Source organism: Trichosurus vulpecula, chromosome 2, assembly GCF_011100635.1.
Source record: "Trichosurus vulpecula isolate mTriVul1 chromosome 2, mTriVul1.pri, whole genome shotgun sequence".
In the NCBI taxonomy this organism is placed as follows: Eukaryota; Metazoa; Chordata; class Mammalia; order Diprotodontia; family Phalangeridae; genus Trichosurus; species Trichosurus vulpecula.
Window position 1 is genome coordinate 281,971,317 of NC_050574.1, and position 26,587 is coordinate 281,997,903.

Here is a 26,587-nt window from a genome sequence, read left to right on the forward strand (position 1 = left end):
CTGAGACAGAATTATAACTTAAATCTTTGGAGTCCAGACAGAGTCCTCTATTCATTGTACCATCTAGCTGTCTCTCTCCCGTACTATAATGTCCATTGTTCCCTTATATTTAGATTATTATTAATCATAGGCAGCATGTTGGCCAAGTGTATAGGGCCCTTTCCTGGAAGTCAACAAGATCTGTATTCCAGCCTCACTCCTTACATTAATTAGTTATGTGATCAAGTTGTTTCTTTGTTTTTAATCTCCTTGAGTGTCACAATCCTCATTAAGATATATTTACCGATTTATTGACAAATTGTGATCCATATACATAGAAGAGTTTCTGCTCTAATGAATCACAAATCATTGATATATTAATACATTCATCTTATGCCAACACTGTATATGATCTTTGCAATAATTGTCTTTAAATACATTTTTAATCACCTAGTAAACCAATGTATATGTAGTAGGAACTTAAAAACACATAAAAACAACTGTGTGACCAATGACTAAATACCCATTTGCTCAAAACTACTTTATTAAAGACATTATTTATTACTCTATACCACTATTTTCATATCTAATACTGCATGCTCCTAAATCCACAATTCATTCTGGAGGGGAGAGACCAAAATACTCACCATCATGTATAAATTCCATCAGTGACTAGCACTCTATCTACATTAAGCTAGCTACTGCAATTTTGCACAAATAGAGTATTTAAATCCAATATAAAATCCTTCCATGGCATACTTGAGAGAGGTGAATTTACTGTAAAATTTTTCATATAAGTCCAGCATGTAATAAAAGTCAAAATACATTTTAGCACTTTAGGAAGACAGAAAAAAAACACTTCCAATCAGTTTCCTCCCCCACCCCAATATCTTTCTCAATACCTTCTACAACATGAGACCTATATTCACACATTTTCTCATAAAATTTGCCTGTGAAATCAACATCCTGAACAGTTAAAATGCCCACAAAATTTAAATAATATTAAATTTTAAGCATAACAAGTTAATAAATATCAATCTATTTTACTTATAAGAGGAATTATGGCATAGTGTATAGGGAGCTGACTGTGAAATTAAGAAGACCTGGGATTGAGTCTCACCTCTGAAATTTACTGTCTGTAAAACTGTGGACAAGTCACTTAACCTCTCAGCAATGACTCATGGATTCATTAAGAATGTAGAGATAGAGATATATCTTGTTATGCATATATCTATGTATAGATAAGCATATATATATGTTTATATCTATCTATATACAAATATATAGCATATATGGAGAGAGAGAGGGAGAGAGAGGGGAGGGAGGGGGAGGAGGGGAGAGAGAAAGAGAGGGGGAGGGGGAGGGGGAGGGGGAGTGGGAGAGGGAGAGGCAGAGGGAGAGGGAGAGAGAGGGAAATAGGGAGGGAGGGAAATAGGGAGGGAGGGAGAGAGGGAGGGAGAGAGAGAGAGAAGGAGTAGGAGAAAGGGAGACAGAGACAGAAACAGAGAGACAGAGACAGAGAAAGAGAGAGATTCTGGTCACACTTCCATTTTTTTACATGTGGGTAATAAAATATTAAACCGAAATATTCACAGGAGATGTTATGGATGATAATATTTTACCTCCTCAAAGGCCTCAGTGGTTTATAAGCCCAGTAAACCCATTCTGTTGCATTGACTGCCTGTCTGGTTGTATTGTTTCTTAGTTGTTTTTTTTTTTATTTCTTGAGTTTGTTATTACAAGGCTCCAGCTGCTATCATGTTTAGGAAAGAATACATTTCTATGCATTTACAAGACAGAAAGATTCAGGGTTAAACCTTGCAGTGTGAGCAAACCTTTGGAAATATTATCCTTAATTCTCCTGAGACATGCTTTCCCTGATTCATTTTTGCAATAATCTTTCATAGAAGGAGAAGTAATTACTCTCCTATAAGACTCTAATTAAGTAGCAACCTCTGTTGAGATATCTTATGATGCTAACATTTTCTGAACTCATATGCCTTGGAACCCAAGAAATAAAATAAGAACTGACCTTAAAAAGGAGTCAGGAAGAAAATTAAATTTTAATTTTTGAAACAATTGTAAGAAATTTTGGTGTCATTTCAAATAGGACTTTCAATTTATTTATTTTTCTGTTTCTTCCTCTCAGCACTATTCCGCTATGGCTTTGTTGCAACTTGGCTCACATTAATCAAATGGATTGGTTCTCTTTTTGAAATATGTATACTGACCCTTATGAAAACAACATACCTTCAACTTCTTTTTTTTTTCTTTCTGGAGGGGGGAAGGCAAGGCAATTGGGGTTAAGTGACTTGCCCAAGGTCACATAGCTAGTAAATGTGTCAAGTGCCTGAGGCTGGATTTGAACTCATATCCCCCTGACTCCAGGGCCTATGCTCTATTCACTGTGCCACCTAGCTGCCCCTTCAACTTCTAATATAAACATTAAGACTAATGTAATAAGTATACATAAAATTACCCTTGCCCAATTAATTAGGATTAAACAAAGATGGATAGATTTCTCATTAACTGGTTTTGGGTAAATGTCATATTTACATAGCTAACTGGTGTTCCTTGATGGTGTTAATTCAGTGATAACTTTTAATGATGTTTTAGTTCCAAAATTTAATTTAATCCATAGCTCTTTGATATATATTGAGATTTCCTGGATACCAAATATTAGTCATTCATTAATCATAAATTATAACATATATTGCATGGCATATTATAACAGATCTATAGATTAATAGCTGAGCATGTTCATCTCACTTTTTAACATCTAAAGTTTGACCTTTTAAATTTAGAACTTTTCCACAATAAGGAAAACAGGATACTCAAAATACATTCATCTATACATCCAATCACTTTCTTTCAAAAATCTATGTATTGAACACCTATAAGCAAAGCAAGTCTGTCATTTCTCAGAAACAGATTTTTTTCCTAATAGAATTCATGTCTTAGAAATTTCAAGGAAAATAATAGATTATGTTTCTTCTCTATTCATTAAGACCATTTTAATACTTTGGTCAATCTATGGTTTTCTCAACATGGGTACACTCTTTACTAATGTAGACAGCATCTCCTCCATGCCTTCACATTCTCTATGAGTCTTTTGCATGCCTTCTATAAATCTTCCAAATGCATGAAAGGTTTTTCTCTGGTCTTTGTAATATTTTGTGGGCAGTCCTTTTTTTGGCACTGAGTCTGGCTATGAGCAAATGTTATGTAATAAGAACTTTAAGCTTGAACCAACAATCAAGGTGGTTAAAGGAGAGTGAACCCTGAAGTGTGAAGTAAAATATGTGTGACTTTGGTTCTTATATCTTCACAGTATATATCTTTGGGGGGAAGAGGGTGTGCTATGGCTTTTTTCTGTTTTATTTTGTTTTTAATTTTTTTTTGCTACAAGATTGACAAACATCAGTAAATAAAAATGTTTTCATATATAAAGAATAGAAAAAAGGATTATATACAAATCATGAATCTATATTAAGTTTATTTTGACATTTTTTAAAGGATACTAGAGATTCAACAGATTAATTCTAATGCTGTTCTGTTTGTCTGTGCCTCCCCCTCCAAACTTGGATCTATTCTATTCTGCGCATTAAGCATTTTTATTGATGCCTTTTCTTAGATTTTTTTCTATTTTAGCATAATCATCACATTTTTTCACATGTATCTCTGCCCTTCCATGTAATAAATCAACTGAAATGAAATAAATCCACATATGATTTCTGTTTGAAAATGTATATACTATTCTGCTTCTCTAATCTATCACATCTGTGCAAAGAGGTGAAACATGTTTCATTATTGGTCTTTTAGAGTCATAGTTTGTCTTTGCAGTGATAAGACTTTCTAAATCCTTTTAATTTGAGGAATTGTTTATTCTCATGTTTCATAATGATGAAGAGGTTATTTTTAATCCACAGATATATTTTTTTAATATTTGATATGTTTATTTTCAGTTTTGAACATTCATTTCTATAGGTTTTAAATTTTCTCCCCCTCCTTCCCCCCTCTCTCCCCAAGATGACATGCAATCCAATATGTTCTCTACACATACATTCCTGTTAAACACTTTTTCACATTAGTCATGTTACATAGAAGAATTATAATGAATGAGAGAAACCATGAGAAAGAAAACAAAAGTGAAGAGTCTGCTTTACTCTGCCTTCTCACTCCATAGTTCTTTCTCTGAATGTGGATGGTAATTTCCATCATGAGTCCTTTGGAAAAGTTTTAGGTCCTTGAATTGCTGAGAAGGGCTAAGTCTATCAAAATTAGTCCTCACACAGTAGGGCTGTTACTGTGTACAATGTTCTCCTGGTTCTGCTCACTTCACTAAGCATCAGTTTGTGTAAGTCTTTCCAGGTTTTCCTGAAGTCTGCCTGCTCATCATTTATAATAGCACAATTGTATTCCATTATATTCATATACAACAACTTGTTCAGACATTTCCCAATTGATGGGCATCCCCTCAATTTCCAGTTCTTGGCCCCCACAAAAAGAGCTGCTATAAATATTTTCGTACATATCAGACCTTTTCCCATTTTTATTATCTCTTTGGGATACAAACCTAGAACCACTATTCCTGGGTCAAAGGGTATGCACATTTTTATATCCCTTGGGCTATAAATTGCTTTCCAGAATATTTGGATCACCTCACAGCTCCACCAACAATGGATTAGTGTTCCAACTTTCCCACATCTTCTCCAGCATTTATCACTCTCCTGTTTTCTCATGTTACCCAATCTGGTAGGTGTGATGTGGTACCTCAGAATTGTTTTGATTTGCATCTCTCTAATCAATAGTGAATTAGAGCATTTTTTCCTATGACTACAGACAGCTTTAATTTCTTCCTTTGAAAACTGCCTGTTTATATCCTTTCATCATTTATCAATTGGGGAATGGCTTGTATTCTTTCAAATTTGACTCAGTTGTCTACATATTTTAGAAATGAGGCCTTTATCGGAGATACAACTGTAAAAATTCTTTCCCAGTTTTCTGCTTCTCTCCTAATCTTGGTTGCATTGGTTTTGTTTGTGCAAAACCTTTTCAATTTAATGTAATCAATATTATCCATTTTGCATTTCATAATGTTCTCTATCTCTTGTTTGGTCATAAATTCCTCCATTCCCCATAAATCTGACAGATAAACTATTCCTTGCTACCCTAATTTATTTATAGTATCAGCCTTTATACCTAGATTATGTACCCATTTGGACTTTATTCTGGTATATGGTGTCAGACGTTGGTCTATGCCCAGTTTCTCCCATACTGTTTTCCAGTTATCCCAGCAGTTTTTGTCAGTGAATTCTTATCCTACAAGCTGGGGTCTTGGGTTTATCAAATAGTAGACTGTGATAATCGGTGACTACTGTCTTGTGTACCTAATCTATTCCACTGATCTACTTCTCTGCTTGCTAGCCAGTAAGAAGTGGTTTTGATGATAGCTGCTTTATAATACAATTTAAGATCTGGTATGGCTAGTCCACCATCCCTAAAATTTCTTTTCATTAATTCCCTTGATATTCTGGAGCTTTTGTTCTTCCAGATGACTTTTTATATTATTTTTTTTCTAGCTGTATCAAATAATTTTTGGTAGTTTAGTTGTATAGCACTGAATAAGTAAATTAATTTATGTAGAATTATCACTTTTATTATATTGGCTTGGTGTACCCATGGGCAACTGATGTTTTTCCAATTATTTAGATCTAACTTGTGTGAAAAGCATTTTGTAACTGTATTCATATAGTTTGGGCTTGTTTTGGCAGGTAGACTCCCAAATATTTTATAATGTCTACAGTAACTTTAAATGGAATTTCTCTTTCTGTCTTTTGCTGTTGGGCTTTGTTAGTAATATATAGAAAGGAAGAGGATTTTTGTGGGTTTATTTCATATCCTGTAACTTTGCTAAAGTTGTTTATTATTTCAAGCAGTTTTTTACTTGATTCTCTAGGATTCTCTAAGTATATCATCATATCATCTGCAAAGAGTGACAGCTTAATTTCTTCTTTTTCTAATTCCTTCAATTTCTTTTTCTTCTCTTATTGCTAAAGCTAACATTTCTAATACGACATTGAATAACAGTGGTGATAATGGACACCCTTGTTTCATCCCTGATATTATTGAAAATGCATCTAGCTTATACCTATTACATATAATGCTTGCTGATGATTTTAGGTAGATATTACTTATTTTATGGAATCCTCCATTTATTCCTATACTCTCCAGTGTTTTCAATAGGAATGGGTATTGTATTTTGTCAAAAGTTGTTTTTGCATCTATTGAGATAATCATATGGTTTCTGTTAGTTTTGCTGTTGATGGGATCAATTATGCTGATAGTTTTCCTAATATTGAACCAGCCACCCTTGCATTCCTGGTATAAATTCTACCTCATCAAAGTGTATTATTTTCATGATAAGTTGCTGTAGTCTTGTTGCTAATGTTTTATTTAAAATTTTCGCATGTATATTCACTAGGAAAATTGGTCTACAATTTTCTTTCTCTGTTCTGTCTCTTCCTGGTTTAGGTATTAGTACCATATTTGTATTACAAAAAGAATTTTGTAGGACTTCTTCTTCACCAATTTTCCCATATAGTCTATATAGTATTGGAATTAATTATTCTTTCAGTGTTTTATATAATTAGCTAGTCAATCCATCTGGCCCTGGAGATTTTTTCCTAGGGAGTTCATTGATGGCTTGTTCAATTTATTTTTCTGATATGTGGTTATTTAAGTATTTTACTTCCCCTTCTGTTATTCAGGGCAATTTATATTTTTGTAAATATCCATCCATACCCTTAAGATTATCAAATTTATGGGCATACAGTTGGGCAAACCAATTCCTAATTATTGTTTTAATTTCCTTTTCATTGGAGGTGAATTCACCCTTTTTAAAAGTGCTTTACATGTTAATATTATTTGATTTGATCCTCACACAACCTTAGGGTTATATTATAGTTTTATCCCTATTTTATATATAAACTTCAAGTGAAAAAGGTCAAATGAACTTTCCAGGGTCATGAAACTAGGAAGAGTCTGAGAAAGAGTTCAAATTCAGATCTTCCTGAAAGTAGAAATATCAGCTAATAATGAACAATATATTTTTATTTACCTTTTATTTCTGTAGGTATGTATTTTGTATGTTTTTGTATTGTATATTACAATAGCAAGTAAAGTGGGTCTTTTTGTTGTCTTTTGTTTTGGGATGCTTCTCAGCACTAAGGCAATCAAGTGCCTTTGAGTCTTGCCTTTGTTTCAATCAATAGTATTTGATTGAATAGGGAGTTTTGGATGACCTGTTTAAGTCATGGGAAGACCTAAACATGGGTTTGAGTCACGTGGTCGTGACACCCTCTGACCCTGAAGAAGTTTATACATATTCAGAGGTTAACATTTTGCTTTGGGGCTCACTCACTGGAAGAGTGTCATGTGATTTGACCAGACGAGATGCTGGATAGCTTTTAAGAGCCCCCAGGCTTTGAAAAACCCAGATATTGGTGCTTCTCTCTCTGGCAACTATGTATGTAATGTCTTGGTCAGATGGCTAGAAGCCTTTTCATTGATTTGTGTTATTTTGTTCTGTTTATATAGTTTCTACTTGTAATTTATGTTTGTGTTTTCTCTGAAGTTCAGGGTGCTGACTTTTCCACCTGAACTAAGTGAATGATACATGTATGTTTAATTAAAGTGAGATCGTAAACCCCTTAAAGTAGCTTTCCTTAGAAAAAGAGATTAAAGAACCCATACTATCAGCGCTCCTGTGTGCTGGTGTCATTGGTATTATATCCCCACAGCAGCTGCAAGTAGCATTGTTGTTACACACACACACAGACACATATATTCTCATATGTATTCATCTACCTATCTATCTAATTATGGTAAAAGTGCTATAATAGCTTACAATTATTTAGAAGCATTGGTTCTTTTGGAAATCTTTAAAAAAAATTCCCTTAAGAACATTGAAAATTGTGTATTCTTCAGCATGAATTTCACATGTATATTTTATCTGGTCCATAAGTTTCTTTACTTCATCTTATTATATGCTTTTTCCATTTTTCATACATAGGATTTTTTTCAAGTAAATTTTTTATTTTACAATGGTCTAGCATTTATTTTTCTTTTAAATTATCTTAAATTCTCCAGTAAAATATTTTTTAAAAGAAGAAAACCAAAAGTCTTGCAATATATATCACTAGTTCTGCAAAACAAATTCCCATATAGGCCATGTCAAAGATGTGTTTCATTCTTCACATTTAGTCTGCTATTAGGATGTGGGCAACATTCTTTATCATTGTTCTTCTTGCATTATGGTTCATCATTGGATTGATAAGAGTTCCCAAGTCTTTCAAAGTTGTTGGCTATTAATGTTTTTTGTGTAAATTTTTCTTCTAGCTCTGCTCTACTCTGAATAAGTTCATATGCACGTCCGTAAGTTTCTTTGAAACTGTATTTCCATATTTCTTGTACACTGATAATATTATATTACAATCATATAACATTTTTTCAGCCATTTCTTAAATGATTGTTGCTCCATTAGTAACTACTTTTTCTCTCTTCCAAAATAACTATTATGAATATTTTTGTACTTATGGGTCCAATTCCTCTTTCTCTGATAATTTCAGAAGATAGACCTGATAGTGGTGTTATCACTGGGTTAAAAGAATATCTATGCACATATACATACATATAACTTATATATAATGCATATATATGTGTGTACAAACACATATACATACATATGTATATGTGTACATATATATACATATTTGTATACAGGATGTATATATGTGTGTATATATGTGTGTGTATATGAACTTTGACAGCATAGTTCCAAAATGACAATTCACAGCTTCAGTAGTCTTTTTTCTTCAGGTTCTCCAACATTTGTCATTTTTTTTACCTTTCTGGTAGATTTGAGTTGGAACCTCAGAATTGCTTTAATGTATATTTTCCCAATTATTAATATTTTAAGTTTTTTTTATCATACAAACATACCTGAGTTTTCTTCTTTTCAAAACTGCTGGTTCCTATCCTTAAAACAGTTATCAGTTGAGGAATGGCTCTTATTACATATTTCAATCAGCTCCTCATATATCTTCTTAATGATACTTTTTATCAGAGAAAATTGCTTCAATATGCTTTCCTCCAGTTAACTTTTTCTTCTCTCATCTTAGCTGTATTATGTTTGAGAAAAAAGTAATCAAAATGGTACATTTAATCCTTTAATTTTATTGTTTTCTAGGTTGACTTTTATACTTCTACTATAGGTACTGGGCTGAGTTTTTTTTTTCTTCCTGAAACCTTTAGCAGCTGCATTCCTTTTTCCTTATAGTCCACTATCACTCATGTACTGATTCCTTCCACTTTGGTGATGGGTTTACCCACAGGACTTGACCTTAAAGATTTTCCAGTACTGCTCCCACTTTAGTGAATTTACTTTTCATCAGTTTCAGTCCCTGGTGCAGTTAAATTTTGTTGGGTAGTGTGTGTGGGGGGGGTGCATGAGATAAGGCTGGCTCCCATTAGATGCCAGCCCCCTTTCCTTCATGCCCTACAAGTCTTTCATATTCATCTCCTGAAGCAGTTCTCTCTCTTCATTAATTTTGTGACTGATCTTATTCAGTGTCTGTCACTTTATTGAGTTTGGAGGAAGGTTAATTGGATGTTCTGAGCAGAGATTCTATTGCCTTGTTTTCTAAACTAGGGCTACTCTTGGTACGCCAGAGTCTCCACTTTCCTATACTTTTGCTTTTCAGCACACATGCCAGGAGGAGTTGAAGTCTACTACTTGTTACAACAAAGTGGTATGGTAAGGGAAAGTGAGGCAAGTATAGGCAGAGATTGTAGCAGAAATTGCTAAGGGAGTTCCAGAAGACAAACATTTGGGTCTGGTCATTAATTTTTCCAGAGTAAGGTGATTGGTGGAGCTAGACAATGCATAAGCAAATAGTGTTCTTCTTGTTAATTTATAACACTGTGAACTTTATTGAGCTTATCACTTTCATATCCTGTGGAGTGAGCAATATATAATTCCTTTAACTCTGGGGCATAATTTCACTTTTATTTTTATTTTTTGAGATTTCTTAGAAACTTGAGAAAACATCGTGTGTTCCTTCCCATTGGTCATGTGACTTGTACCTGAAAATAAAAAAAAAATAATCAAGAAAAAAGAGGAGGAAAAAAATCAGTAAAACATGCCATTAATTTGGGGAAAAGTTAGGAAATATAAGCAAGGTTAAACACCCATGGGTCCCACAATGCATACGTAAGTAAATGAACATGTGTATCTCTACATGTGTGTCTGTGTTGGGTTTTCTTTTTCCTACCTTTAGGGCTAGCCTTATTTGAGGTAACATTGTAACATTCTTTTGCTTTTTTACAAGTTTTTATTTATTTCTGGTTTTTTCCCCATCACCATACTACCCCATGGATCTTTCATCTTCTTCTAGGGAGCCATCACATATAACAAAAAGTATTTTATGGAGTGAAAAAAGTTAGCAATGCTCAATACATTGTAGAAGTTCAAAAATATACAAAATCTAAAACCTGACAGTACCCACATACATATATATGCACATATGTACATATACACAGATACTTTCATGTGCAAATTATATGTATAATATAAATATGTAGAGATATATGCACATGTGTATTTATGCATACATATACATACATATATGTATATACACTTTTTAAAATCTTGGATTTAAACACATTATCAGAAAAATTAGATATCAATATTTTTTCCCCAATGGCTTTTCTTTTCTCATAGATGCATTTCAATCTGAAGTAATCAAAGTTATTTAGTTTATCTTTTTAAATGCCTCAATCATAGGTTTGGTTAAGAATACATCTACCCATACCTATGAAAGGTATGTGATATGTTTCTCTTCTCATTTTTAAAAATAGTATTTTTTTAAATATTAATGCCATATATCCACTTAGAATGTATTGTGGAATATGGTAAATTGTTGGCATAAGCTTAATTTCTGCCAGACTGCTTTTCAGTTTTCCTAGAAATTTTTATCAGAGTTTTTTTTGGGGGGGGGTAATTTGTTTTCCACTTCATTAAGCATTTTTTTTAAAGATTTCCCTCGTCTATCTCTTCCATTGATGTGTCTCTATCATCTTTAAACAATTTCACATGGTTTTGAGGATTCCTGCTTTATAATATAGCTTGAGTTCTGAAAGTGTTAATTACTCTTAATGCTTACTTCTTTTCCTCTTTCCCCTTTGTATTATAGAACTTTCATTTTTCCAAATGAATTTTGTTATTGTTTTATCACGTTCTTTACAGTATTCTCTTGGATATTTGATTGGTACAGCATTAAAAGTATAACTTCGTTTTACAATATTATCATTTTATTAGATCAGCATGTCCTGGCCACGATCACTGAATATCCTGATAACTATTTAATTTTTTCTTTATTTCTTTAAAAAAGATTTGTAATTAAATTTAACTATGGCAGGCAATTTCTCTTTTACCTTATTTTTTGAGAGTTCTTAAAGGGAGGACCTCATTGGTAATATGTTCTGTACGTGAATTTCACCAAAAATAATTAAGAAAAAGGAATGAGAGCATAAATCAGCAAAAGTATTAATAATTTGTAAAAAAGAAGAAAACATTTGCATTGTTCCACAGCCATGGGTAATAAAATGCTGACCCCCCAAAAAGATATGTGTATTCTTCTTTGTATTCATGTGGGATTGTCTTTTCTTATAAGCTTTTTGGGGATAAGCATGTTCTTGGTAATGTTGCGGCACTCTATTTCTTAGTTTTTACTGATATTTTATGTTTTTTACATCAACATATTTTTTCCCCACAAATCCTTCCTCATTCACCTCCTGGAGCAAGGTCTTTAGCATGCTTTGAGGGGTTGATAGTCAATCTCTTATGAATTAGGAGGTATTCAGAATGGGAATTCCCTTTCTAATATTACTTTTTGTGCTTTGTTATTATTATATAGAAATGCTATTGATCTTTTGGTATGTAACCCAACTTTGCTGAAACTGTTAAGTTCCACTGTTAGTATCTTTGCAGATTCCCTTGGGTTTCCAAGTAAACCAGTGTATCATTAATAAACTTTACTCATATAATTCCTTTCTTTTGTCTTGTTGCTATCACTAACATTTCAAGAACAATTCCAAATAATAGTGGGGAGAGTAGGCATCCTTGGTTTATTTTTTATTGGAAAATGTGCTAATACATTCCTTTTGCCTACAATAATGATTTTTGGTTTTAGAAAGATTTTTCAATATTAAAAATATTTCCCTTTATGCATATATTCAGTGGATTGTTAACATACATGTTGTAAATAAATGCATGTTATAATTTGTCAAAGACTTTTTCTGCATCTATTGAGATGAATTTGTTGTTTTGGGTATTTCAGTTTTTCACATGACTAATTATGTTAGTGGCCTTTCTAATATTCAGCCATCCTTGTATCTCTAGTATAAATCAAATAATCATAATGAATTATTTCTCAGACAAATCTATGTGACTATATGTTAGGATTTTGTTTGAAATTTTGACTCAATATTCATTAATTAAATGATCTATAATTTTCTTTCTGTGTTTTATCCTTCTGTGGTACAGAAATTAGGACTATATTTGTTTCGCTAAAATATTCTGGTAGTGTCCTTTCTCAATTAAAAATATTGACAGTATTTATTTTCCCCAATTACAAGTAAAAACAATTTTATTTGTTTTTTTTTTAATTTTGAGTTCCAAATTCTCTTCCCTCTCCTCACTCCTTATTGAGAAGGCAAGCAATTTGATAGAGGTTATACATGTGCAGTCATGCAAAGCATATTTTCATATTAGAAATGGTATGAAAGAAAAGACAAAACAAAAAAAATCCAAGAAAAGTTTAAAAAAGGTTGCTTTGGTCTGCATTTGGACTCTTATCATTTATTTCTCTGGGAATGGACAGCATTTTTCATCATAAGTCCTTCAGAATTTTCTTAGATCATTGTATTGATCAGAATAGCTAAGTCATTCAGAGTTGATCATGATACAATATTGCCATTACCGTGTACTCATGTTCTCCTGGTTCTGCTCATTTCACTTTGCATATTTTTCTGAGAGCATCTTGCTCATCATTTCTTATAGCACAATGGTATTCTGCCATAGTCATATACCACAACTTATTCAGCCATTCTCTAATTGATGGGCATCTTCACAATTTCCAATTCTTTGCCACCACAAAGAGAGCTACTATAAGTATTTATGTACATATAGGTCCTTCTCCTTTAAGTTTTAAATCTTTTTTGGGATTTAGACCCAGTAGTAGTATTGTTGAGTAAAAGGGTTCTATAGCCCATTGTGCATAGTTACAAATTGCTCCAAAGAATTTTGTTTCAACAATTCGGCTAGCAGCTACTGTGGGGGTGTAAAACCAACAACAACCAGCTCTCAGAAGCTGCAAGCCCAGGTTCTTTTGATCTGCTTTACTAAGGAAAGCAACATTAAGGGGTTAACAATCTTACTTAAATCCAGTGTACAAATATCATTCATTTAGTTCAGAAGAAAAAGCCAGCACTCTGAACTTCAGAGCAAATACAAACAAATTACAAACATCAACAGACAGACCTTGTCTGATTCCAATCTCAATGCATTATGACTTAGACTCTCAATTTTCTCGTATCCCCCCCAATATTTATTATTTTTCTTTTCTGTCATATAAGCTAATCTGACACATGTGGGGTGGTACCTCAGAATTGTTTCAATTTACATTTCTCTAATCCAGGGGTGGGGAACGTGAGGCCTTGACACCATATCTGGCTCTCTAGGTCCCCAAGTGTGTCCCTTTGATTGAGTCCAAACTTCATGGAACTGATCCCCTTAGCAAAAGAATTTGTTCTTTAAAACTTGGACTCAGTCAAAAGGCTACACTCAAGAACCTAGAAGACCACATGTGGCCTCAAGGCCACAGGACATGGGTCTAATCAATTGTGACTTAGAGTATTTTTTTATTTGGTTATAATTAGCTTTGATTACATCATCTGAAAACTATCTGTTCATATCCTTTAACCATTTATTAATTGGTGATTAGCTCTTTTTTATAAATTTGACTGTCTTATATATTTGAGAAATAAAGCCATTGTTAGAGACACTTGTAATTTTTTCATAGTTTTGATTATTAACTCTATTCCCCTCCATCAAATTTCCCCATATTTACTCTACTCTCTCCTTTCACCCTGTTCATCCTTGAAAGTGTTTTATTTCAGATTACCACCTCCTCCCATTCACTCTTCCTTCAAATCAGCCCTGCCTTCTTTTATCTCCTTCCTCACCTATGTATCTTTAGGATAAGAAAGATTTCTTTTTTTTAATTTATTTTTTTAATTTATTTGACATATTTAGTTTTCAGCATTGATTTTCACAAGAGTTTGGATTACAAATTTTCTCCCCATTTGTACCCTCCCCCCCCACTCCAAGATGGCATATATTCTGGTTGCCCTGTTCCCCAGTCAGTGCTCCCCTCTGTCACCCCACTCCCCTCCCATCCCTTTTTCTCTTCCTTTCTTGTAGGGCAAGATACATTTTTACGCCCCATTGCCTGTGTATCTTATTTTCTTGTTGCATGCAAAAACGTTTTTGTTTGTTTTTAAACATCTGTTTTTAAAACTTTGAGTTCCAAATTCTCTCCTCTCTTCCCTTCCGACCCACCCTCCCTAAGAAGTCAAGCAATTCAACATAGGCCACATGTGTATCATTATGTATAACCCTTCCACAATAATCATGTTGTGAAAGACTAACTATATTTTGCTCCTTCCCAACCCATCCCCCTTTATTGAATTTTCTCCCTTGACTCTGTCCCCTTTCGAAAGTGTTTGTTTTTGACTACCTCCAACCCCGTCTGCCCTCCCCTCCATCATCCCCCAATTTTTTTTTATCTTCTTCTCTCTTCTTTCCTGTGGGGTAAGATTCCCAATTGGGTATGTATGGTATTCCCTCCTTAGGCCAAATCTGATGACAGCAATGTTCACTCATTCCCCGCTCATCTGCCCTCTCCCCTTCTCCCACAGAACTGCTTCCTCTTGCCACCTTTATGGGAGATAATCCATCCCATTCTATCTCTCCTTATCTCCCTCTCTCAGTATGTTCCTCTCTCATCCCTTAATTTGATTTTATTTCTTTTAGATATCTTCCCTTCATCTTCAACTCACCCTGTGTCCACTCTCTCCCTCTCTTCCTCTCTCTCTCTCTCTCTCTCTCTCTCTCTCTCTCTCTCTCTCTATATATATATATATATATATATATATATATATATATACACACACACATACACACATAGATATATTCAGACATACACATTCACCCATATATATATATACATAAACATATATGTATGCATATTCCCTTCAGCTACCCTAATACTGAGGTCTCATGAAACATACACATCATCTTTCCATGTAGGAATGTCAACAAAACACTTCAACTTTAGTAAGTCCCTTGCAATTTCTTTTTCTTGTTCTTTTTCTTGATTACCTTTTCATGCTTCTCTTGATTCTTGTGTTTGAAAGTCAAATTTTCTATTCAGTTCTGGTTTTTTCACTGAGAAAGCTTGAAAGTCCTCTATTTTATTGAAAATCCATATTTTGCCTTGGAACATGATACTCAGTTTTGCTGGGTAGGAGATTCTAGGTTTTAATCCTAGCTCCATTGACCTCCGGATATCGTATTCCAAGCCCTTCAATCTCTTAATGTAGAGGCTGCCAGATCTTGGATTATTCTGATTGAGTTTCCACAATACTCAAATTCTTTCTTTCTGGCTGCTTGCAATATTTTCTCCTTGATCTGGGAGCTCTGGAATTTGGCAACAATATTCCTGGGAGATTTCTTTTTGGAATCTATTTGAGGAGGCGATCGATGGATTCTTTCAATTTCTATTTTGCCCTGTGGCTCTAGAATTTCAGGTTAGTTCTCCTTGATAATTTCTTGAAAGATGGTATCTAGGCTCTTTTTTTGATCATGGCTTTCAGATAGTCCAATAATTTTTAAATTATCTCTCCTGGATCTATTTTTCCAGGTCAGTGGTTTTTCCAATGAGATATTTCACATTATCTTCCATTTTTTCATTCCTTTGGTTCTGTTTTATAATATCTTGATTTCTCATCAAGTCACTAGCTTCCACTTGCTCCAATCTAATTTTTAAGGTAGTATTTTCTTCAGTGGTCTTTTGGACCTCGTTTTCCATTTGGCTAATTCTGCCTTTCAAGGCATTCTTCTCCTCATTGGCTTTTTGGAGCTCTTTTGCCATTTGAGTTAGTCTATTTTTTAAGGTGTTGTTTTCTGCAGTGTATTTTTCGGTATTTTTTGGGGTCTCCTTTAGCAAGTCCTTGACTTGTTTTTCATGGTTTTCTCGCATCCTTCTCATTTCACTTCCCAATTTTTCCTCTACTTCTCTAACTTGCTTTTCCAAATCCTTTTTGAGCTCTTCCATGGCTTGGGACCAGTTCATGTTTTTCTTGGAGGCTGTTGGTGTAGGCTTTTGCACTTTATTGACTTCTTTAGGCTCTATGTTTTGGTCTTCTTTGTCAGCAAATAAAGAATGCAAAGTCTGAGACTGAATCTGGGTGCGTTTTCGCTGCCTGGCCATATTCCCAGCCAATTAACTTGACCTTTGAGTTTTTCAGTGGGGTATGACTGCTTGTAGACTAGAGAGTTTTGTGTTCCATGTTTGGGGGGGGAGGTGCCAGCTCTGCCACACCAGCACTGCTCCTTCCCCAACCCCCAACCTGGACTGGGCTTAGATCTTCAGCAGGCCATGCACTCCTGCTCAGATCCACCACTTAATTCCTCCCACCAGGTGGTCCTGGAGCAGGAAGTAACAACAGCTGTAGCTGCCCCACCTCCGCTGCCCCCAGGGCTGGAAGCCGAACCACGAACTCCTTGTACTCCCGAAGCTTTTCCCACTAACCTTCTCTGCAGTCTTTGGTGTTTCTGGGTTAAGGAGTCTGGTAACTGCCGCAGCTCACTGATTCAGGGCGTGAGGGCCCCCTCCGCCCGGCTTCTGGTCTGGATGGTCCACGCCGTTCAGGCTGGGTTCTGCTCCACTCCGTTCCCAGCTCCCAGCTCCCAGCTCCATGTGAGATAGACCTCACCCAGAGACCATCCAGGCTGTCCTGTGCTGGAGCCCTGCTTCCCTCTGCTGTTTCGTGGGTTCTGCCATTCTAGAATTGGTTCAGAGCCATTTTTTATAGGTTTTTGGAGGGACTCAGTACGGAGCTCATGCTATTCCCTCCTTACCAGCTGCCATCTTGGCTCCACCCCCCTAAGAAATCCTAAGAAAGATTTCTATGCCAATTGACCATGTATATTATTCCCTCTTTGAGCCAATTATGATGAATGTAAGGTTCAAGCAGCCTCCCCCATTAAGCCTCCTTCTTTTCCTCTACAATATAAGCTCTTTTGTGCCTCTTTTATGTGAGCTACATACTCCATACTACCTCTCCCTTTCCCTTTCTCCCAGTGTGTTCCTCTTTCTTATCCCTTACATTTATTTTTTAGATATCATCCCATCATATTCAACTCATACTTGTGCCTTCTATTTATCAATACTCCTTCTAACTGCCCTAACAATGAGAAGGTTCTTATGAGTTACAAGTATTATCTTTGCATGCAACAATGTAGAGTATAACTTTATTGAATCCCTTATGGTCTCTTTAATTTTTACCTTTTTAGGCTTCTCTTGAGTCTTTTATTTTTAAAAATATTTTATTTCTCAAATTACATGTAAAGACATGGTTTAACAATCATTTTTTTTAAAAAGAAATGTTAAGTTCCAAATTTTCTCCCTCTTACCTTCTCCTTGTTCCTTCCTTAAATGCTAAAAAATTTGATATAGGTTGTTTCAATATTAGTCGTGTTGTAAAAGAAGAAACAGACTAAAAGGGGAAAAACATGATAAAAATAAGTGATAGTAGTATGCTTCTATCTGTATTAAGACTCCCTCAGTTTTTTCTCTGGATTTGGATAGCATTTTCCATCATGGTTATTTTGTGAATATCTTGGATCATTATATTGCTGAGAAAAGCCAAGTCATTCATAGTTGATCATTACACAATATTGCTGTTACTGCGTACAGTGACCTCCTGGTTCTGCTCACTTCATTTTGCATCAATTCATGTAATTCAAGTTTTTCTGTTATCTTTTTTTATATTTTTTGTGTGACTATAAATAGCTTTGATTTCTTAATCTGAAAACTGCCAGTTCGTACCTTTTGACCATTTAACAACTGGGGAATGTTTTGAATTCTTATAAATTTGACTCAGTTCTCTATGTATTTGAGAACTGAGTACTTTATCAGAGATGTGCTATAAAAATTCTTTCTCAGCTATCTGCATTCATTTCAGTCTTGGTTGCACTAGTTTTGTTTGTGGAAAACTTTTTTTTTAATTTACTATAATCAAAATTACCTACTAGATAGACAATGTTCTTTATCTTTTGTTTCGTCAAAAATTCTTCCCTTCTCTGTAGATCTCACCAGCAAATTATTTCTTGATGTCCTTATTTATTTACGGTATTACATTTTATGTCTGAATCACTTACCTATTTTAACTTTATCTTGGTATTTGGTGTAAGATGTTGACTTATACCTAGTTTTTGCCCTACTATGTTCCAGGTTTCCAAGCACTTTCTGTCAAGTAGTAAGTATTTATCCCAGAAGCTGGGGTCTTTGAGTTTGTTAAACAATAGATTGCTGTGGTCATTCACTACTGTGTCTTGTGTAACTAACCTATTTAACTGATCCACCTCTTTATTTCTTATCTGGTAGCAAATAGTTTGATGATTGCTGCTTTATAATATAATTATATATTGCTGCTATATAATATAATCTTGGTGGAGACCAAGTATAGCTGGGCCAACGTCTTTTGTATTTTTTCATTAATTCCCATTTAATATCCTTAATTTTTACTTTTTCAGATGAATTTAATTATTTAGGTCTATATAATAGCTTTTCAGTAGTTTGGTATGGCATTAAAAATAATAATTTAGGTAGAATTGTAATTTTTATTATATTATATCAGCCTAACGTTGAGCAATTGATATTTTTCCAATTTTTTACATGTGACTTTTTGTGTGAAAAAGTATTTTGTAATTGTATTCATATAGTTCCTGAGTTTTTCTCTGCAGGTGGACTCTCAAATATTTTATGTTGCCTATAGATATTTGAAATGGAAATTCCCTTTCTATCTCTTGTTTCTGGACTTTGTTGGTAATAAATAAAGAGGCTGATGGTTTATTTGGGTTTATTTTATATCTTGGGACTTTTGTGAAGTTGTTAATTATTTCAAGTACTATTTTAGTAGATTTCTTTATGATTCTCTAAATATACGATTATATCATTTGCAAAGAGTGCTGGTTTTGTTTTCTTGTTACTTATTCTAATCCCTTCAATTTCTTTTTCTTTTCTTATTGCAATCGCTGAAATTTCTAGTTCAATATTGAATAATAGAGAAGATAATGGGCATTTTTGGTTTGCCCCAACCTTACTGGAAAGGTTTCTAGCTCATATACATTGCAAATAATGCTTGCTGATGGTTTTTAGATAAATAGTACCTTTGGAAGGCTCCATTTATCCCTTTAGTTTCTAGTGTTTTTAATAGGAATGAGTGTTGCCTTTTGTCAAAATATTTAACTGCATCTATTGAGAAAATCATATGATTTCTCTTTTTTTTTTTTACTGATATGGTCAATTATTCCCATTGTTTTCTTAATATTCCTGGCATAAATCCTACTGGATCATAGGGTATTATTCTGGTGATATATTACTGTAATCTCCTTGCTAGTATTTTATTTAAATTTCATCAGAGAAATTAGTCTATAGTTTTCTTTCTGTGTTTGGGCTCTTACTAATTTAGGTATAAGCACCATAATTATGTCATAGAAGAAATTTGGTAGTACTCCTTTACATGTTTTCCCAAATGTTTTATATGGTATTGGAATTAATTATTCTTTAAATGATTGGTAGAATTTGCTTGTGAATCCATCTGGCCCTAGAGATTTTTTTTCTAGGTAGTTCATTGATGACTTGTTCAATTTCTTTTTCTAAAATGGAGTTATATAAATATTCTGTTTCTACTTTTCTTAATCTGGATGATTTATATTTTAGTAAATGTTCATGTACTTCACTTAGATTGTCAGATTTATTGGCATACAATTGGTCAGAATAGCTCCTAACTATTGTTTTAATTTCCCCTTATTTGATGGTGAATTTGCCTTTTTCACTTTTAATATTGGTAAATTGGTCCTCTTTCTTTTTTTAAAATCAAATTGACTAATTGTTTATCTATTTTATTGGTCTTTAATAAAACCAGCTCTTAACTTTATCCATTAGTTCAATGGTTTTCTTATTTTCAGTCTTATTAATCTCTCCTTTGATTTTCTGAATTTCCAATTTGTTGTTTAATTAGGGATTTTTAATTTGTACTTTTTCTAACTTTTTTAGTTGTCCACCCATTTCATTGGTCTGATCTTTCTCTATTTTATTGAAGCAAGCATTTACAGATACAAAATTTTGCCTAAGTACTGCTATGGCTACATCACATAAATTTTGTTTATTGTTGTCATTATCTTTGATGAAATTATTGATTGTTTCTCTTATTGGCTCTTTGACATGGTAAGTTTTTAAGATTACTTAGTTTCCAATTAATTTTAATGTGTCTTTCTATGGCCCTTTTCTTAAATGTAACTTTTATTACATCATAATCTGTAAAGGAGGCATATAATATTTTTTGCATTTAAATGTGAGGCTTTTATTTACAAAAACATGGCCAATTTTGTGTGGGTGCCATGGACCATTGAGGAAAAAAATGTATACTCAAGGGAGGAGCCAAGATGGCAGAGAGAATTAGGGAAGTTGCCTGAGCTCTCCCCAGTTGCCTTGAGGAGAACAAAAAGGTTAAGTCCATCCTTTAAATGAATTCTGGAGTGACAGAATCCAAAAAACGACAGAGTAAAATAATTTTCCAGCTCAAGATAAATTAGAGGGACTTCAGAAAAGCTCTCGCTCACTTGCACAAAAGAGAAGTTCAGTCCAGCATTGAGAGTGTCCAGGCAAGTGAGTGGGAAGCTCTCAGCCACAGCACAGATCAGCAGATGAGGCCTTATGGTTCTGCCACCACAGGCCAGTGGCACAGTAGGTCAGCTGTGAGGACTCCAGTCCTAGTGTATAAGGCAAACTATTAGTCCTGGAACCCCCAACACAATAGGTGCAACTAGGCTGGGCCACCCTAGCACAGTGACAATCTGCCAGCCCTAGAAGTGCCAGCATAAAAATCCAGTGACCAGTCCCCTGGCACCCAATGCAAGAAGCTTGGGACAGTCTCCACTCTACCCCAGGACCAGAGCTCAGCTTTAAAAAAATGAGAAACAACAACAACAACAACAACAAAAAACAAACAAAAAACCAAAAAAATCCCTGATCATAGAAACCTACTCTGGTGACAGGGAAAAACAAAATATGAACTCAGAAGAGGACAACAATGTCAAAATGCCTACATTCAAAGCCTCAAAGGTGAATGTGAATTGATCTCAAGCTCCAAAAGTCCTCTTAGAAGAACTGCAAAAAGGATTTTAAAAATCAAATAAGAGAGGTATAAGAAAACTTGGGAAAAGAAATGAAAGCTATGCAAATTAATTGTGGAAAAAGTCAACAGCTCAGAAAAGGAAACACAACAACTGATTGAAGGAAATAACTCCTGAAAAAGAGGATTGGCCAAATGGAAGAAAAAAATCCACTGAAGAAAACAACTCCCTTAAAAGCAGAATTGGACAAATAGAAAAGAAGGTACAAAAGCTAAGTGAAGAAAATAATTCCTTAAAAATTAGATTTGGGCAAGTGGAAGGTAATGATTGTATGGGACATTAAGAATCAGTCTAACAAAATCAAAAGAATGAAAAAAATAGAAAAAATATAACATATCTTATTGCAGAAAACAACTGACCTGGAAAGTCGATCCAGGAGAGATAATTTAATAAATATTGTACTACCTGAAAGCCATAATTTAAAAAAAAAGAGCCTGGAAAAAATCATTCAAGAAATTGTCAAGGAAAACTGCCTGATATTCTATAACCAGAGGTTAAAATGGCCTTTGAAAGAATCCATCAATCACCTCTTGAAAGAGTTCCCAAAATGAAAACTTCAAGGAACATTTTAGCTAAATTGCAGAACCATCAGTTAAAGAAGAATATACTGCAGGCAACAAGAAATATACAATCCAAATTTCAAGGAGCCATAATCAGTAATACACAGGACTCAGCAGCTTCTACATTAAAGGATCAGAGGGCTTGGTATATAATAGTCAGGAAGGCAAAGGAGGTTGGATTACAACCAAGAATCAATTACCTAGCAAAATTGAGCATATACATTCAGGACAAAAAAATGGACATTCAGTGAAATGGGTGACTATCAAACTTCCCTGACAAAAAGACCAGAGATGAACAGAAAATTTGATATTTAAATACAAGACTCAGGAGAAGGATAAAAAGGTAAACAAGAAAGAAACAAATGGTATTCATTAAGGTTAAACTGTTTATATCCCTATATGGAAAGATATACTTGTAATTCTTGAGAACTGTATCTCTATTAGGGGAGTTAGAAGTAGTATACTTACACAGAAGGTGTAGGCATAAGCAAACTTAGATGTGATGATTAAACAAAATGATTGGTAACTAAAAAGGATTGCACTTGGAGAAGAGAGAAGGAGGAGGCAGACTGGAATGAATGTGAATAATGATGAAAGACCTATTTATTAGTACAGGGAAAGAAAGGAGGAGGTAAGCATTGTTTGAACATTACTCTCATTGGATTTGTCTCAAAAAGACAATAACATATACAGTAAGTTGGTTAGAGAAATCTATCTTACCCTATAGGGAATTAGGAGAGGAAAGGGGAAAGAAAAAGGAGGGAGCAGGTAATAGAAGGGAGGGCAGAAGTAGGAGCGGGAAAGGGAAAGAAAAGGGAAGGGGATAATAGAAAAGAGGGCAGGTTGGGGGAAGTGGCGGTAAGAAGCCAAACACTGGTGAGGAGGGACAGGGTGAAAGGAGAGAGAAATGTATAAAAGGGGGTATAGGATGTGGGGTGGACCACACAGTTAGTAATCATAACTGAGAATGTGAATTGGATGAAGTCTCCTATAACATGGAAGTAACTAGTAGAGAGGATTAAAAACCAGACTCCTATAATATGTTGTTTACAAAAAATACATTTGAAGTAAAGATATACACATAGAGTAAAGGTACAAGACTGGAGCAGAATATATTATGCTTGAGCTGAAGTAAAAAAAAGAAAAAGCAGAAATAGCAATCCTGATCTCAGACAGAGCAAAAGCAAAAATAGATCCAATTAAAAGAGATAAGGAAGGAAACTACATCTTACTAAAAGTCACCCCAGACAATGAAGTAATATCAATACTGAACATATATGCACCAAGTGATATAGCATACAAATTCTTAGATGAGAAGTTAAGTCAGTTACAGGAAGACATAGACAGGAAAGCTATACTTGTGGGGGACCTCAACTTCCCCCTCTCAGAACTAAATAAATCTAATCACAAAATGAACATGAAAGAAGCTAAAGAGGTGAATAGTATTTTAGAAAAGTTAGATATGACAGAACTCTGTAAAAATTGAACAGGGATAGAAAGGAATATACTTTTTCCCCAGTGGTACATGGCACCTACACAAAAGTTGGCCATGTATTAGGGCATAAAAGCCTCACCATCAAATGCATAAAGACAGAAACACTGCATCTTTTTCAGACCACGATGTGATAAAAAGGGACATGGAAAGATAAATTAAAAATTAAATGGAAATTAAACAGTATAATCCTAAAGAATGAGTGGGTCAAACAACAAATCATAGAAACAATCAGTAATTTCATCAAAGAGAATGAAAATAATGGGACATCATACCAGCATTTCTGGGATGCAGCCAAAGCAGTTCTTAGAGGAAATTTTTTAACTGTAAATGCTTACATAAATAAAATAAAAAGCATCAGTGCTAATTCATTAATTAAAACACATGCAATTAAAAAGCTAGAAAAAGAACAAATTTAAAATTCCCAATTAAATACCAAATTAGAAATTCTGAAAACAAAAGTAGCTACCATAAAACTTAAAGTCAGAAAACTAGTGAACAAATAAATAAAAGTAACAGCTGATTTAATGAAAAAATAGATACTCCTTTGGTTAATTTTTTTTTAAAAAAAGAAAGAAGGAAACCAAATTGACGGTATCAAAAATGAAAAGGGTGAAATCACCACCCGTAAAGAGAAAATAAAAGCAATATGAAGGAGCTATTTTGCCCAACTATATGCCAATAAATCTGACAACCTAAGTGAAATAGATTAACACTTACAAAAATATAAATTGTCCAGATTAAATTAAGTAGAAATAATATATTTAAATAATCACATTTAGAAAAAAATTGAGCATGCCATCAATGAAACCCTAAAGAAAACTATCTCCTGGTCCAGATGTATTTACAAGGGAATTCAACCAAAAATTTAAAGAACAATTAATTCTAAAATACACATAAACTATTTGGAACAGTAGGCAAAAATGGAGTTCTACAAAATTCCTTTTATGACACAAATATGGTGGAAATGGGTACGTGCCTTAGACATAAAGTTTGATAACATAAGCAAATTAGGAGAGCAAGAGATAGATTACTCATCATATCTATGGAGAAGGGAAGAATTTATGATGAAATAAATGAGAACATTATGAAATTCAAAATTGATAATTTTGATTACATCAAATTAAAAAGAGTTTGCACAAACAAAATGAATCCAACCAAGATTCGAAGGTGTATCAACAATCCGGCTAGCAGCTGCTATGGGGGTGTAAAACCAACAACAACCAGCACACAGAATGCTGTCAAAGCCCAGGTACTTTTGATGTGCTTTACTAAGGAAAGCAACGTTAAGGGGTTAACAATTTTACTTTAATATAGCATACAAATATCATTTACTTAGTTCAGGGGAAAAAACCAGCACCCTGAATTACAGACCAAATACAATTCGTAGTTATTAACATCTGAGTTCAGCTGGGGAGCTCCTGCTGTGGCTCAGAGCTCCAAGAGAGAATGCCAACCTCTTTGCTTATACATCCTGTTCAGGGTACTGCTGACCGCACCCAGGCTGGGCATGGAAAAGTTCCCCACCCCCAGTATCACATCAGATAGATATCAATGACTCCCAATTATCTCAGTGCTGAGAAATACAAAAACAACCCACTTTATCTGCCCCATTCAAACAAAAGCCAGAATCATTAAAGATCAACAGCAAAAAGTCCCACCTTAACTCCTATTATAGAAGGAAAGAAGAAAGATGGGAAACAATTTGTACAATTTGTACAGCCAGTATTTCTGAAAAAAAGGCATTTTTCCTCAAATACGTAGAGAAAATCACTTGTTTCATTGGATGTTCATCCCCACCCCCTTCACAAAAAAAAGGTAATGCTCAGTTTTTCTGGGTAGTTAATTCTTACTTTTGGTCTAAGTTCCTTTGCCTTCCTGAAGATCATATTCCAAGGCCTCTGATCATTTAATGTAGAAGCAGGTAAGTCCTGTGTAAGTCTTACTGCAGCTCCTTGATATGTGAATTGTTTCTTTCTGGCTGATTTGCAGTATTTTCTGTTATTTCTGGAATTTTGCTACAATATTCCTTGGCGTTTTCGTTTGGGGTTCTCTTTCAGGAGGTGATCAGTGGATTTTTTCAATCACTATTTTACCCTCTGTGATATTAGGGCAGTTTCCCTTGAAAATTTTATGAAAGATGCTGTCCAGTCTCTTTTTTTGATCATGGCTTTCTGGTAGCCCAATAGTTCCTAAATTATATCTCCTAGACTCATTTTCTGAGTCAGTTGTTTTTCCAATGAGCTGTTTTATATTTTCTTCTATTTTTTTTATTCTTTTGATTTTGTTTGACTTTCTTGATGTCTCATAGAGTCATTAGTTTCCACTTACTCAGTTCTAATTTTTAAGGAATTTTTTTTCAGTTAGCTTCTGTACCTCCTTTTCCACTTGGGAAATTCGACTTTTTAAGATGTTTTCTTCAGTGGATTTCTATGGTCTGGGCTCTTTTCTGTTTTCTGCTCATTTTTAGCCCATTTTGTGACTTTTAAAGTTGTGCTCTGCTCCTGGGCACAAGGAGCACCGCACCAAGCTTCTTGTGCTGGAGGCTAGGTGCCTGTTCACTGGCTTTCTCAGATGGGACCTCAGGTACTGGTGGCTTACCCACTGCACTGTGGTAGCCCAGTCTACTCGCACCTGTTGTGCTGGGAGTTCCGGTGCTGGCACTTTGCCCCCTGCCCTGGGGTTGAAGTTCTCACAGCTGGCCTATTCTTCCACTGACCTGCTGAGCCAGGACTGCAGGGCCCTGGGTTGCTGATGTGTGCTGTAGCTAAGAGCCTTCTGATGGCTTGCCTGAACACCATCTGCTCTGAGCTGCTCTCCCTTTTTGCCAAGTGAGACAAACATTTCTTCAAGTCCTAAGTCATCATGGTATGGAAAATTGCTTTACTCCATCTTTTGTGGGTTTTGTCACTCCAGAATCTTTATACCGGGTGTTCCTAAAGTCTGGAC